The sequence below is a fragment of the Canis lupus genome, chromosome 10 (genome assembly GCF_011100685.1).
Source record: "Canis lupus familiaris isolate Mischka breed German Shepherd chromosome 10, alternate assembly UU_Cfam_GSD_1.0, whole genome shotgun sequence".
In the NCBI taxonomy this organism is placed as follows: Eukaryota; Metazoa; Chordata; class Mammalia; order Carnivora; family Canidae; genus Canis; species Canis lupus.
The window spans coordinates 28029658-28041771 of NC_049231.1; the positions used below are offsets into that span (position 1 = coordinate 28029658).

The 12114-nt window shown below is 57.0% G+C and overlaps 1 long non-coding RNA gene across 3 annotated transcripts; it reads left to right on the forward strand.

The window, feature by feature from the left end:
* The first annotated feature begins 4189 nt into the window (after positions 1-4189).
* On the forward strand, positions 4190-8461 carry LOC119873759. 3 transcript variants are annotated; one of them, XR_005365166.1, is made up of 3 exons: positions 4190-4478; positions 6733-6819; positions 8009-8461. It is a non-coding gene; the product is annotated as an uncharacterized LOC119873759 (long non-coding RNA). The 3 variants fall into 3 exon arrangements; XR_005365167.1 differs by having other exon boundaries at positions 8029-8461; XR_005365168.1 differs by lacking the exon at positions 4190-4478 and adding an exon at positions 6366-6587.
* The last annotated feature ends 3653 nt before the right edge of the window (positions 8462-12114 follow it).

The window sequence follows — 12114 nt, forward strand, 5'->3', positions numbered from 1 at the left end:
ATACAAATGCATTGCAGGGGAAGGGGACAACGTTGGGTCCCTGGGGAAGTTCGTGAGGCAGATTACATTGTCAGCTAGGGGATACTGGCAATGGGGCCCGGGGGGCACCCCCATGCTCTCATCCGTACAACCCAGCGTGTGTTTGTAAGTTAGACAAACCCAAGTCCAAATCTTGGCTTTGCCTCTCACTAGCAGTGACCCTGGACAAGCCACTTCCTTGCCTGGGCCTCATTTGCTTTGTCTGCGATGAACCAAAATGTTCACTGACTGACCTGTAGTTACTGGTCGAGGAAGGATAGCTACTATTATTCCTATTGTTATCATTTTCCTTTCCCCCCTGGAGATGATTTCATTTAACACATTTTAAGTAAGCTCCTGCTGTGGGTCAGGCCCCAGGCTGGGGTACCTTGTGAGGGAGCAGCAGTGAGTAAGGAGTGTAGTTCCTACTCTACAGAGACTTCTCGGCTGGTAGGGAAGACACAGGCCAGGATATTGATGGGGATGAAAGGCTAAAACAGTGGTAGAAGGGACCAAGGAGCCAGAGGACTGACTGAGGAGGTCCAGGAAGCTTCCTGGAGGAGGTGGTATTTGAGCTGGGCCTTGTATCTTGGGGAAAGAGTGCCCACAGGTGAACTGGGGAGAGAACAGGGCTCAGGAGGGTAGAGGATGAGCTGGGAAGGGTCTACGATGGAGGATGGGAGTGAGGCCTTGAATGCCAGGCCCTCTGTGGCCTGGGCTAGCCTGGCCCACTGCTCTGCCCCCAGTGACGGCTGCCCTTGGGAGTGGGATGCCTTGGGATCCTGGTTGGGGTTTCCTTGTTAACAGACCAGAAGACAGCAGCCTAGCCCTAAGTTTTTCTCCCCTGGCTGATCTTGAGGACAGGAATGTGCTCTGAGGGAGCCAGAGGATAGAGACCCTTCTGGAAGGAGACTTTGGCCCTCTCATTCCTTCCTCTTTACAGCAGAGCCCCAAGGGTGGACACTGGTGGTGGAGGGGCAGGGCCTCAGAGGGCTGTGGAGACACTGGGCCCAGAGAGGGGAGGACCGCTGGTCCGCAGCAGAGCTGGGTGTCCCCAGCAGCCACACTTCCCACGGCTGCCTTCGGTGTGGGTGAGCATCTGTTGAGTGCCTACTGTGTGCCAGCTCCCAGCTCAATATGGTGAAACAGATAGGCTCACAGACAGTTAAAGCTGACAGAACACAGACTTGGCAGGGCTCCCAGGAAGGCTCCCCGGAGGAGGTGGGATGGGGCTCTATACAGACGTGTGAAGCTGTACAAACCAGAAGGCGTGCTAGCCAGGCTGAGTACACTAAGTGTGTGTGTCTGGCACGAGTGTGTGCCCCATGGGGAGTCGGCTGGGGTGATGATTGAGTGCTGAGGAACATCAGGGCCCTGCCGGGGGCTGGTGGGTGGCCCGAGGCCCAGGTGATGGCAGATTAGTCCCTGGCTGTCCTGTCCAGCTGTTTCTGGAGGTGATGCCTAGGTGTGAGTGGGTTTTTTGGAGCAGCGGGGTCAGGATGGGAGTTAATCCCAAGGGTATTTTGGAAGGCGGGGCCACGAGGCCCGGAGGGAGAGCCTAGCTCCCCGAGGCAGGCAGCTGTCAGGGCCGGAAACGCCTCTGGAATTCTAGGCTCTGGGAAAAGTGCTGGCCATGTGGAAGAGTTTTCTCAGCTGGACCCTTCCAGGCCAGCTCAGCTCTGATTCCTTGTTCGCTGCTCGGCAGGGAAATGGGGGCGGGGAACGGCCCCCCCATCCCCCACCCCACCCGGCTCCCTTTCTCTTGGAGAACAGGACAAGAAGTTGGACGGGGGCTAGGAAGGATGTAGGGTCAGTTCCTCCAGCCCCACCCCTGACGAGGACAGTCAGATGGATGGAGGGAGGCGGGAGAGGGAGTCTGAGGCGCCTGGAGCTGCAGGAGGTGGGGAGGTGCAGCAGAAAGGTCAGGGCCAGGTGACCCTGTCGTCCCAGGGGTGATGGAGCCAGGTTCTCCAGAGCTAGGCCAGGCGTCCAGGAGCCTGGATGGAAGGGCAGTGAGGAGGGGTCCTCCAGGAGATCTTTGTTCTCAACGTGGGGGGGCCGGTGAAGAGAGGAGGGGCGAGGGGGACAGGAAAAGTATTTGAGGAGCAGAAACAATGGCCCATTCTCTGCCGTCCAGCCTGGCCTGAGAGATAGGCCCATAGGCCGGAGGCCAGCGCTGCAGTGGCCTGACCATCTCCACCTCCCCCCACCTCGCCCAGCCCTTGGGGCTTCACGTGCCCCCATCTAGATGGGGTTGGGGGTTCCTTTCTCACCCTACAGGCTCATTCCTAGACACGTGGGTCCATCTGTTTTCATCCAACCAAAGCTTGGGTTGTCCAAGGGCTTTCACGTACATGGTCTCTTACACAGAAGGGAAAGGCTTGTACCCATGGCACCTACCCACTCCTGGGGGAGCTGAGGGTTGCACCCAGCGCCCTGACTCCAAGCCTTGGGTTTACCCAATGATCCTCCTCCCGCCATTGCTTCTTAGCCCCTGGTTTTTTCCTCCCTCTCCAGACTATGTCAAGAGGAAGATTATCAGCAGCCAGGGGAGCATTAATTAAGCACCTTCTAAGTGTCAGACTTGAGCATGAGCTCTGGGCTTGGTGCTCTACTCGGGTTTGCTCTAATCCTCACAGCACCATTATACAGATGGGAAACTGAGACCAAGGAGGTAATGTTACTTCTTCAACCTTTCACAGCTCGAAAGTGGTCCCATGGGATTCAAGATTCAAACCCGTGCCTGTGGTGTCCCCAGTGCCCTGCTGCCTTGAGGGCAAAAGCTCCGAGGCCACCAGGGGACCCCGGTCCGTCAGTCTCACTTGCCATGCACGCATCCCCCTGGGGCCGGACTTGCTCAGAAGCAGCCTCACTGCTGGGGGTTGCCTCTACCTTTTTTGGTGACGGGGAGCTCACCCCCAAGAGGACAGGCTCTGCCAGTCGAGGATTTCTCTCTGAAATGGAGCCGAAATCAACTCCCTATAACCCCTGCTCACTGTTCCTCCTTCTGTGTCCTGGTGCCGCACACAGATGCCCCCAGGAGTCACCCCCTCTCCAGATATCTCCTCAGGAGTCAGAAGTCCCCCGTGTGGATCTTGTGCCAGTTCCTTCGTCTCCCGGTACCTCCTTTTTCTCACCCATAGAATGGGAGTAATAATGCCTGTGATCAAAAAAGGTGGCTGGAAAAGGGGCTTTGTAAGCACAGGCTGGGGGCGTGGGTCATGATGATTGCAGGTGTTCGGCTTCTTATACTTTTCTGGGTCATTCCACAAGCTCAGTTGTCACCTTACAGCAAGCACTCATGAAGCACCTACTTGGCACTGGTGACAGGGCACAGCTCTTGCCTTGGGCTTAGGAACGCCCTTTCCAGCCCACAGCGGGGAGAGACACAGTGCCTTGCACTGTCTTAGGGGCAGAATAACATTTATCAATTCATAATGAGCCCACAATGTCCTCAAGGGATCTCACAGGTGAGAAAACTGACCCAGAGAGGTGGAGCAACCTGCCTGAAGTCTCACAGCACCTGTCTGCAGGGTGATTGACCCATTGATTCAACCCAGGCCACTCCCCAGTCAGGCCTGCAGAGGTGAACTGGGCTGGCTGGTGCCCAGACCAGGAGGAGGCCGGGTGGCTCAGAGAGTGAGGGGTGGGGTACGGGCAGCCCCCTCTAGGTCTCTGACTCCACCCCGGTGGGCAGCTTGAGCCTCTGCCAGCCTCTTGTTGACTCAGCCAGCCTCCCTTCTGCCAAGGCCTGCTGGCCAGAGCTCCCACGGGGAGGGTCAGGCCACATTCTTCTCTGGCTAGAGCCTGGGGGGAGGCTGGTACCTCCTGGTGGAGTCTGTGTGCTGGTTTGCGGGTGCCAGAGTAAATGCTTGGGGAAGATAGGGAAATGATGTTGGGGGGAGGGTGCCCAGGGGGGCGTTCCAAGGGACCACTGAGGGGTGAATGGACGAGCCTGGGAACCAGGCCACTTGGGCACATGGCTCAGGTTTGCCATTCACAAGCTGGGTGATGTCAGCGAGCCCCCACCACCATCGTGTGCCCATCCCAGCTCTCAGTCTCCCTATCCATCAAATGGACACAGTAATACTAGGCCCCGCCCACTCTACCTCATAGTTGGGAGGATCAAAGGAGAGAACGAGTTGGGCCAGAGTGAATGCCCTTTGTAGTTCAAGGACCCACACATGTTGGCCGGCGGGCCAGCCTGGCATCTCTAGGTGGAGTAAATGAAGGGGAAAGGGTGTAGGGACAGCCCTCAGTCATGGCCAGAGTCTGCTCAACATTCCTGTCTCCTCCCCAGACTTGACATAATGACAATAACAATACCGCTTGGAAGGCCGAGCACAGAGCCCCCTGAGAGTTCACAAAGTCCTTCCCTACCCATTATGGGAGGCTCTCCCCTCTACCGCTGCCTCAGGACCTTTGCACTACTTCTCCTCCCTGGAACACTCTTCCCCAAGGTGAGTGAAAATTTGCCTTCTTCTCAGCCCAAACTCACCTCCCCCAAAGCCTGCTAGACCACCTATCTAAATTAACTTCTGCTCCACCCCTGGTCTCTCTGGTACCTTCCCTTCCCTGCTTCTGCTCTATGTCTTTTTTTTTTTTTTTTTTAAGATTTTATTTATTCATGAGAGACACATAGAGAGAGGCAGAGACACAGGCAGAGGGAGAAGCAGGCTCCCTGCGGGGAGCCCGATGCAGGACTTGATCCCGGGACACTGGGATCATGACCTGAGCTGAAGGCAGATGCTCAACCGCTGAGCCACCCAGGCGTCCCTCTGCTCTGTGTCTTAAGAGACTGCCATGACCCGGCTCATACGGGGGGCGTCTCCCCCGTTAGGACATCAAGCTCCATGAGGGCAGGAGCCATGACCGCCCTGTGCACCACTGCATGTGGAGATGGACCACAGCCTTCTGCGGTAGCTCTTTGTCCCATCTCACTGGAGGAACCTGAGTCTCCAAGAGGCCAGATGACTTGCCCAAGGCCACACAGCCTGAGAAGAGCTGCTCCGCAACCGTACCACTTGCATCCTTGCCCGGCCCCACCTGTCACCCCTGCAGGGTCGAGCCTGTGCCTCCTTCTTTACACACTGTGGGTGCTGTGCTCATGTTTGGTGGAACGTGGGGGAGACAAAGATTAGCTGTAGGAAGAATGTGCCTCTGGATTTAACATTCCAGTTTGGTTGCTGCCTCAGGGGCCTCTGGGCTTACACCTTGGGCCTAGGGTGAGGGCATCCCAGGGGCCTCCTTCCCCTGCCCAGCGGGCTGGCTGGCCTAGCCACCCTGTCCTCCCCCGGAATTGTCTCGGCAGCTGCGGGGTGGCCGGATGCCCCACCCCCAGTGCCTCTGGGCCCAGAGCCCAGCCACAGGCAGATCTGTGGCTGGCACTGCTCCTTCGGTTTGGGGTGGGAACACCGCAGGGATTTTAAAAATAAAGGGCCTTGAGACAGTGGCCTGGCCCAGCCAGCCGTGGGATGGGGTGGGGGCCAGACGGGGACAATGGGATGCTGAGTCTTGGGGGCCGTCCACCCGCGGGGAGCAGCCAGGCCGGAGGAGCCCCTTTCTCCCACCTCCCCACTCCCGCCCAGTAGTGCTGCTCCCCCAGGAACACTCCCTCCTCACCTATCCTGAACTTAGATCTCACATACTTGCTGAGCACCTACTATGTGCTCGGCTTCAGTGAGCACAGGGTGGGGAGGCCCAGCCTCTGTCTCCCCTAACTGTCCTGCTCTCCCCAGGGTGGCCCTCTCCCCGCTGCCTGATTGCAGGCCAGGCCACGTTATTTCTCCAGTGCCTACTATGTGCCAGGCTTGCTCTGGCCGCCCCACTTCCCAACCCTCTAGCCTCCTGTGCTTTTCTCCTCTGCTCTCACACTCCCGCAGGCCTCTCCCCATCTCAGGCCATGTCTGTCTCCCTCTCTCCTCTGGCCCAGCTAACAGGAAGCAGCCGGAGAGGTCAAGGGCCGCCGGGCCTCCAGAGTCCAGCGTCTGCACACACAGGGGCCCGTCTGCTATGGTGGGGGGGACTTCCTGTTTATGAGAATCACAAGGACCCCTGGGGCGGTGCCTGGGACAGGCCTGGGGCCGCCCCTCCAGTCCAGACCTCGGTCCTTCCCCTGAGCTCTGCCCCAGGCCTCCCTCCCCCCTACACTGGGGGAGGAGGAGCGAGGAGTCTGTGGAATGGCCAGGAATGTGGGAGTCCAAATGTCCAGAATGTCCGCAGGAAGCATCCCTGGCTCCAGGGCCCAGCCCCCACTCCTCCGCTTGGGGGCCCCGCCCCATTCTCTCCCCCCACACCCCCCACCCTAGGGCCCTCCCGGCTTGGATAGGGGAGAGCTGTGCAAGTCGGGAGGGAGGAGGCCGGACCCTGTGCTGCTCCGCTGGGGCCACAAGACTCAGCTCTTGCTTGGCCGGGCTCTGGCAGCCACAGCCTCCCATCTGTGGGCAAGGGCCCTGCGCCAGCAGCTCTGTCAGCCTCATTCCTGCCCCGGCTCAGAGGCTGCCTGCAGGCCTGGGACCACTGGAGAGACCACGGAGCAAGACTTCACACCTCGAGGAATCAGTCCCTCCGTGTGGGCCCAAGCCCAGGGTGGGGGGGGGGTGCAGGCGGAGGGGCGGGGTGGGCTGGCCAAAGTCGCCCCTCAGGAAGCAAACAGTTCTGCCCTCCTCCCCCTCCAGCCTGTCCCTGCCAATCTGTCCTGTGGTTGCCCAACAGGTATTGACCGAGGAGGTCACGGCCAGTGGAAGAGGCAGGGCAGGGAGACCGGCCCTGCCCCTCTTCCTCTTCCTAGCCCAGGAGGAGGTGAGTGACAGAGTCTCTGTCCCCCCCCAACCCCCACCCCAGCTTAGAGTGCCTGGAGATAGATCCTTAGGTCGCAGCATCATCCGTGCCTGAGGCAGTCGTCCCCTAGAGGGTAGTGGGGGCACTGTGGAGCCAGCTCACCCAGAGCAGCAGTCAGGAAGGGCTTCTCAGAGGAGGCTGCCCTCCCAACATGGAAGCCTATAATCAGGAAAGGGTGGGCCTGGCCTGGGAAAACAGCCTGGTCAAAGGCACTGCACTTCTAGAGAAGTGCTAGTGACATTATGGGGCTGGAGAAAGGAGCAGGTGAGGGAGTGATGGGAGAGAGGATAGTGTGGGGGATGCCTGGGCTTGCCTTGGCTCTAGGACACCCTCTTTTGTCCTGGGCCAGGAGGCAGAGTGGCGTCCAGTAAAGGAACCAGCGGGATTTGGTGTGGTTTGGTGGCCACGGTGAAGGGAAGGTCCTCGGGACAGGGACTGGGACCTTGGCCTGTAGCTCTGTGAAGCTGCCTGGAGAAGACTGTGGGCTCCTGAGAGACCTGCCCTGGAGCATCTAGGCACGTCCCGCAGGAGCTGGGGCTGCTGGCACAGGCCATAGTGGGGTGGCAAATAGAAACCTGGCTCTGCCAAGTTCCAGCTGTGTGACCATGAGCAAGTTACTAACTTTCCTGGCCTCAGTTTCTGCCTCTATAAAATGGGGTTAAAGACAGAAACTGCCTCAGAGGGCTGTTGATGGATGGAATTAATTTAGCAAAGCACCTGGCACTAGTGAGGGCTTATCCCCGTTTACAAGTAGTAATGTTACTAATTGGGAAGAAGAGAAAGTTGGTTTTCCCCCAGGACCTGTTGACAGGTGGGTGGAATGTGTGTTACCAGAAGAATCTTTAAAAGAAGACTTGAATTCCCAAGTCTTTTGGGATTCCCGAACTTGCCTGATTCAAGGAACCCCTGGGGCCCTTATGAAAAGCATTAGCTTCCCACCCCCAGACTCTGACCTGGCAGGTCTGGGGTGGAACAGGTCTCTGGATTTATAAGGAGGCCCCAGGCCTGAGCCTTCTACCAGACAGGTGTGGGGAACATTCCTCTCTGATGACAAGGATTCACTCCAAATGCATTGTCTTTGGGAAAAGTTTCTTTAAAATAACACTTTAAAAAACAGCCACTGTATAGAGTATGCACTGTCTGTTCTCAGCCCTTTCTACGTCAATTCAGGGTCCTTACAACAATCCTGGGATGTGTACGTACTTACAGCTGCTCTCATCTTATTGATGGGGAAACCGAGGAGCTAAGAAACTTGCCCAAGGTTGCAAGAACCCCGTGACTTGCCAGAGTCGACTTAGAATTTGAGCCTGGACTTGGGCTCTTAACCACTGGGTTGTGGTTCCCTCATCTCTGCCTCGAGCCCCTGGAACACTTGGTAAGATGCTTCTAGACTCTTGGGGTAGGAGCTGGGAATCCATACTTTTCCCTCCTTTGTCCTTTAAGGCTATGACCTTCGAATCAAGAAATGGCTGGTCTTGCTTGTAAACCCCTCTAGGGACGCCTGGGTGGCTCAGTGGTTGAGCATCTGCCTTCGGCTCAGGGCGTGATCCCACTGTCCCGGGGTCGAGTCCCACATCAGGCTCCCTGCATGGAGCCTGCTTCTCCCTCTGCCTATGTCTTGCCTTCCTCTCTCTCTGTGTCTCTCATGAATAAATAAATAAAATATTTAAGAGAAAAAAATCTGTATGCTTCACAAAATTAAAAAAAAACCCTCTAGGAGGCAGAAAGCTGCATGCAGGTTCCTGTGTGCTACTTTACTTCCAACAGGGGGGTCTCCGTTGTCAGAACTCCAGGTTCTGGCTTCCCTGCCTCTAAAATGGGGGTGCTGCACCTCCCTGGGTGTCATCAATGAGTTGCCAGACCAGGGATGGGAGAGGGTTTGCACACTGTTCAGGCTGTGGATTCTTTGGGACCTGGGTGTGGCCAGGTGGGGGGTGTGGGGAGCAGGGATGGTTCTGGAACTGCTCAAAGTTGCCAGGGCCAGGCCCTTTCTACCTACTGCGGCCAAGACCACGGAGGTCCCCAGGAGGTCGTATGGTGATGGTGGGGCTGAGGGTGGCAGGGGTCGGGGAGGAAGATGGGGGAGCCTGGTTTCTCCCTTCCTGCCTGACACCTCAACAGGCCCTGGCTGGTGGCTGCTAGTGATTCACCCGGCTTTAAGCTCTAGTTTCGTCTGTAATCAGGAAACGGGCCACTAGAGAGCCTGAGGCATTTTCTGGAGAGCCCAGTGCCCTCCCAGAAACCTGGTGTGTGTGTGGGGGTGGGGTGGGGGGGAGGATTGGAGGAGGGAGGGTGGGAGAGAGAAGGCAAAAAGTCTGGCTCCCGAGATTTGCATAATTTATTCTTGTCTTTGAGGAGGGTGAGACATTCCCAGGACCTGACATCCCTGGAAACCATTCGGTCATTCAGAATGGTTCACTCATTCATTCTGGTTTACGGAGCCCCTTACGCTGTGCCAGTTACCATGGATAGAGGGAAGTAAAGAGAAGATTTTCAGGTGCTTCCCAGAGGGGAGACCACCGTGTAATCCAGTCGCTCCTGCTCAGCGCAGGGAGGGGGGTGTTTACAAAGTGCCGAATCCACAGAGGAGATAGCAATGAATTTGGGGTTGGAGGCTGCAGTACAGATAAGGGGAGGCTTCAGTGGTTTGTTCGACAGTTCTGAGGCTCCCACAGGAGGAATGACAGTGCAGGCTGGGCTCAGATCCTTCTGTCACTTCTCAAGGGTTCCTCTTCCATCTGGGCCTGTTTCCCCACCTGTGACCTGGACACAGTAACGGGGCCTCTCTCCTGGGGTTGTTATGAGGACTCACAGGGTGAACCCGTGTGAAGCACTCAGAGCAGCACCCTGTGTGTCTAAAGATGGCTGGTGTCACTGCAGAAGGGTGGGTCCTGTGGGAGACAGCTCCTGAGACATGGGTCAGAGTGTGCCTGGCACACGGGGAGGGGACACTCCAGGGGAAGGACACTGCCTATGCCAAGACCCAGAGGCATGCAGCATATGGGTACCTTAGATATCACTGGGGTGCAGTGAGAGGTTGGGAGGCACATTTGAGGCACTTCATTCCCTATGGACATCATCCTTAGGGCAACAGGGAGCTATGGAAGGCTTTTGAGCCAAGGAGTGAAAAGATAGATCTGAGCATCAAGAGTATTGATAAACTGGAGGATCCACCTGGGGCAGGGGGACCTGAGGAGGTGGCACAAGGGTCCTGGGAAGAGATGGGGAGGCCTGAGCTAGGACAGAGGGTGCAGGCTAGGGGGCTGGAGAGGCCGGGAGATGAAGACTAGTTAGGGGACACACAGCTGACCTGACAGTGATAATTCGTGAGTGAGTAGACACAGTGGCTGAGGGGAACAGAGGAGTCCAGCTGTGCTGGGAGCCAGAATATGTGCATATACTTATGAGAGGATATTTAGGGAGGGCTTTGTAGGGTGTACAGAAGTTGTACAAGGGGACCCATGGTGGGGGCAGGCCACCAAAAGTAAAAGCGTAGAGGTGTGAAGAGCCCATGTTTGGAAAGCAGTGGGTATGGTGGAGTTTGGATTTGGGGAGCAAACAGTGGGGTCAGGAGTTGGGGGGTCTCAGGTGCCATCCTGCAGGCTCGGGGGCAGGGGTCAGCGGGTTGAGTGGCAGGAAGAGAATTTAAACACCTGTCTGAGTCTCCTGGGGCCATTATAACGAATGAACACAAACTAGGTGGTTTAGAACAGAAATTTATTCTCTGATGGTTCTGGAGGCCAGGAATCTAAAATCGAGGTGCTGGCCGGCAGGGCTCCCTCAGAAGGCTCTAGGGGAGAATCTGTTCCTGCTTCTTCCACTTTGTCTTCCTTGGTGGCTTCCTTGGCTTGTGGCTGCATCACTTCAACCTCTGCTGCTTCCCTGTGACCTTCTCCGGGTCAGCGTCTTCCCTCAAGGACACCTGTCATTGGTTTCGGGCCCCTCTGGATCATCCAAGATGATATCGTCTCTAGATCCGTATCTTAATTACATCCGCAAAGACTCTTTTTCTAAATATGGTCCCATTCACAGGTCCAGGCGGACCTGTCTTGGGGGGGGGGGCACCACTCAACACACAACCTGATCCTAAACAAAATCCAGATGGAACCTGTTTCCCCATTTCCCTCCTTCCTGGGCTGCCAGCCCCTCCAGTCCTGCTTTCTTGGGCAGGGACGCCCCCAGCCCTGCGTCTTCCACCCTCCCGTCCCCAGGGCCCAGAAGTGTGTGTTCTGGGTGCCCAGGCAGCTGTCCCCACCTCTCCCTCCCTCCGGGAGCCGACGCCCTCCGAGGCTGGGACCAGGCGGGACCTGCGGGGGGAGGGCGCCACCGTGTGTCCCTTCTGGGGCAGCGCGCACGGAGGCTCCCGCCGGTCCCCTCCCAGCTGACTGTGGTGGTCCCTCGCGGAGCCCCTGCTGCCCGCCGGACAGCCACCAGCCACGACATGGGTTCTGCAAGCGTCAGTTAGAAGGGGTTGGTTACTGTCCCCACTTTTCAGAGTAGCAGATCGCGGCTCGGCGGTCGCACAACCTTCCGCCCCCCGTCCTCTCCAAAGCCCCACCCGCCACCCGCAGCCCAAGTCCCGCCCCCGGCGGGGCTCGGGCTGCTGTCCGCACGGATCTCCCATCTTCTTTCCTCGTCCGTAAAGGGGACGGGGTGCATGGGAGCCCCCCTCACCCCCCACCCCCAACACTGTGGCCCCTGCAGTTCTCTGATCCCGACAGAAACCCAAGCGCGGTATCCTGTGGACCTTGCTGCTTCCCAGTAATTACCAAATACTGATCTTTTATTTAAAAAAATTTTTTTTAATTTTATTTATTTATTCATAGAGATGCAGAGAGAGAGAGAGAGAGAGAGAGAGAGAGGCAGAGAGAGAAACAGGCTCCATGCAGAGAGCCCGACGTGGAACTCGATCCAGGGTCCCCGGGGTCCCCAGGGTCACGCCCTGGGCTGCAGGCGGCGGTAAACCGCTGCGCCACCGGGGCTACCCAATACTGATCTTTTAAATATGTTTTTTAGCTGTTTGTTGTCTTTCTGCAAACACTTGTCGTATGTGTGAACTATTTAGTAGTTTTGAAGATATACTTACTGGATAAAACTTCATGCAGGCCTCCAGGCCCACTTCGGAAAGGCAGTAAGCTGATGGCAGCTTCTATATTCTGCAAGGAAGACGTATGCATACATCCGAGTGAGTATATGCACATGCATGTAGACACCCTGTGCATGTATATTCACCCCTCCCATTTTTTTAAGCAAACG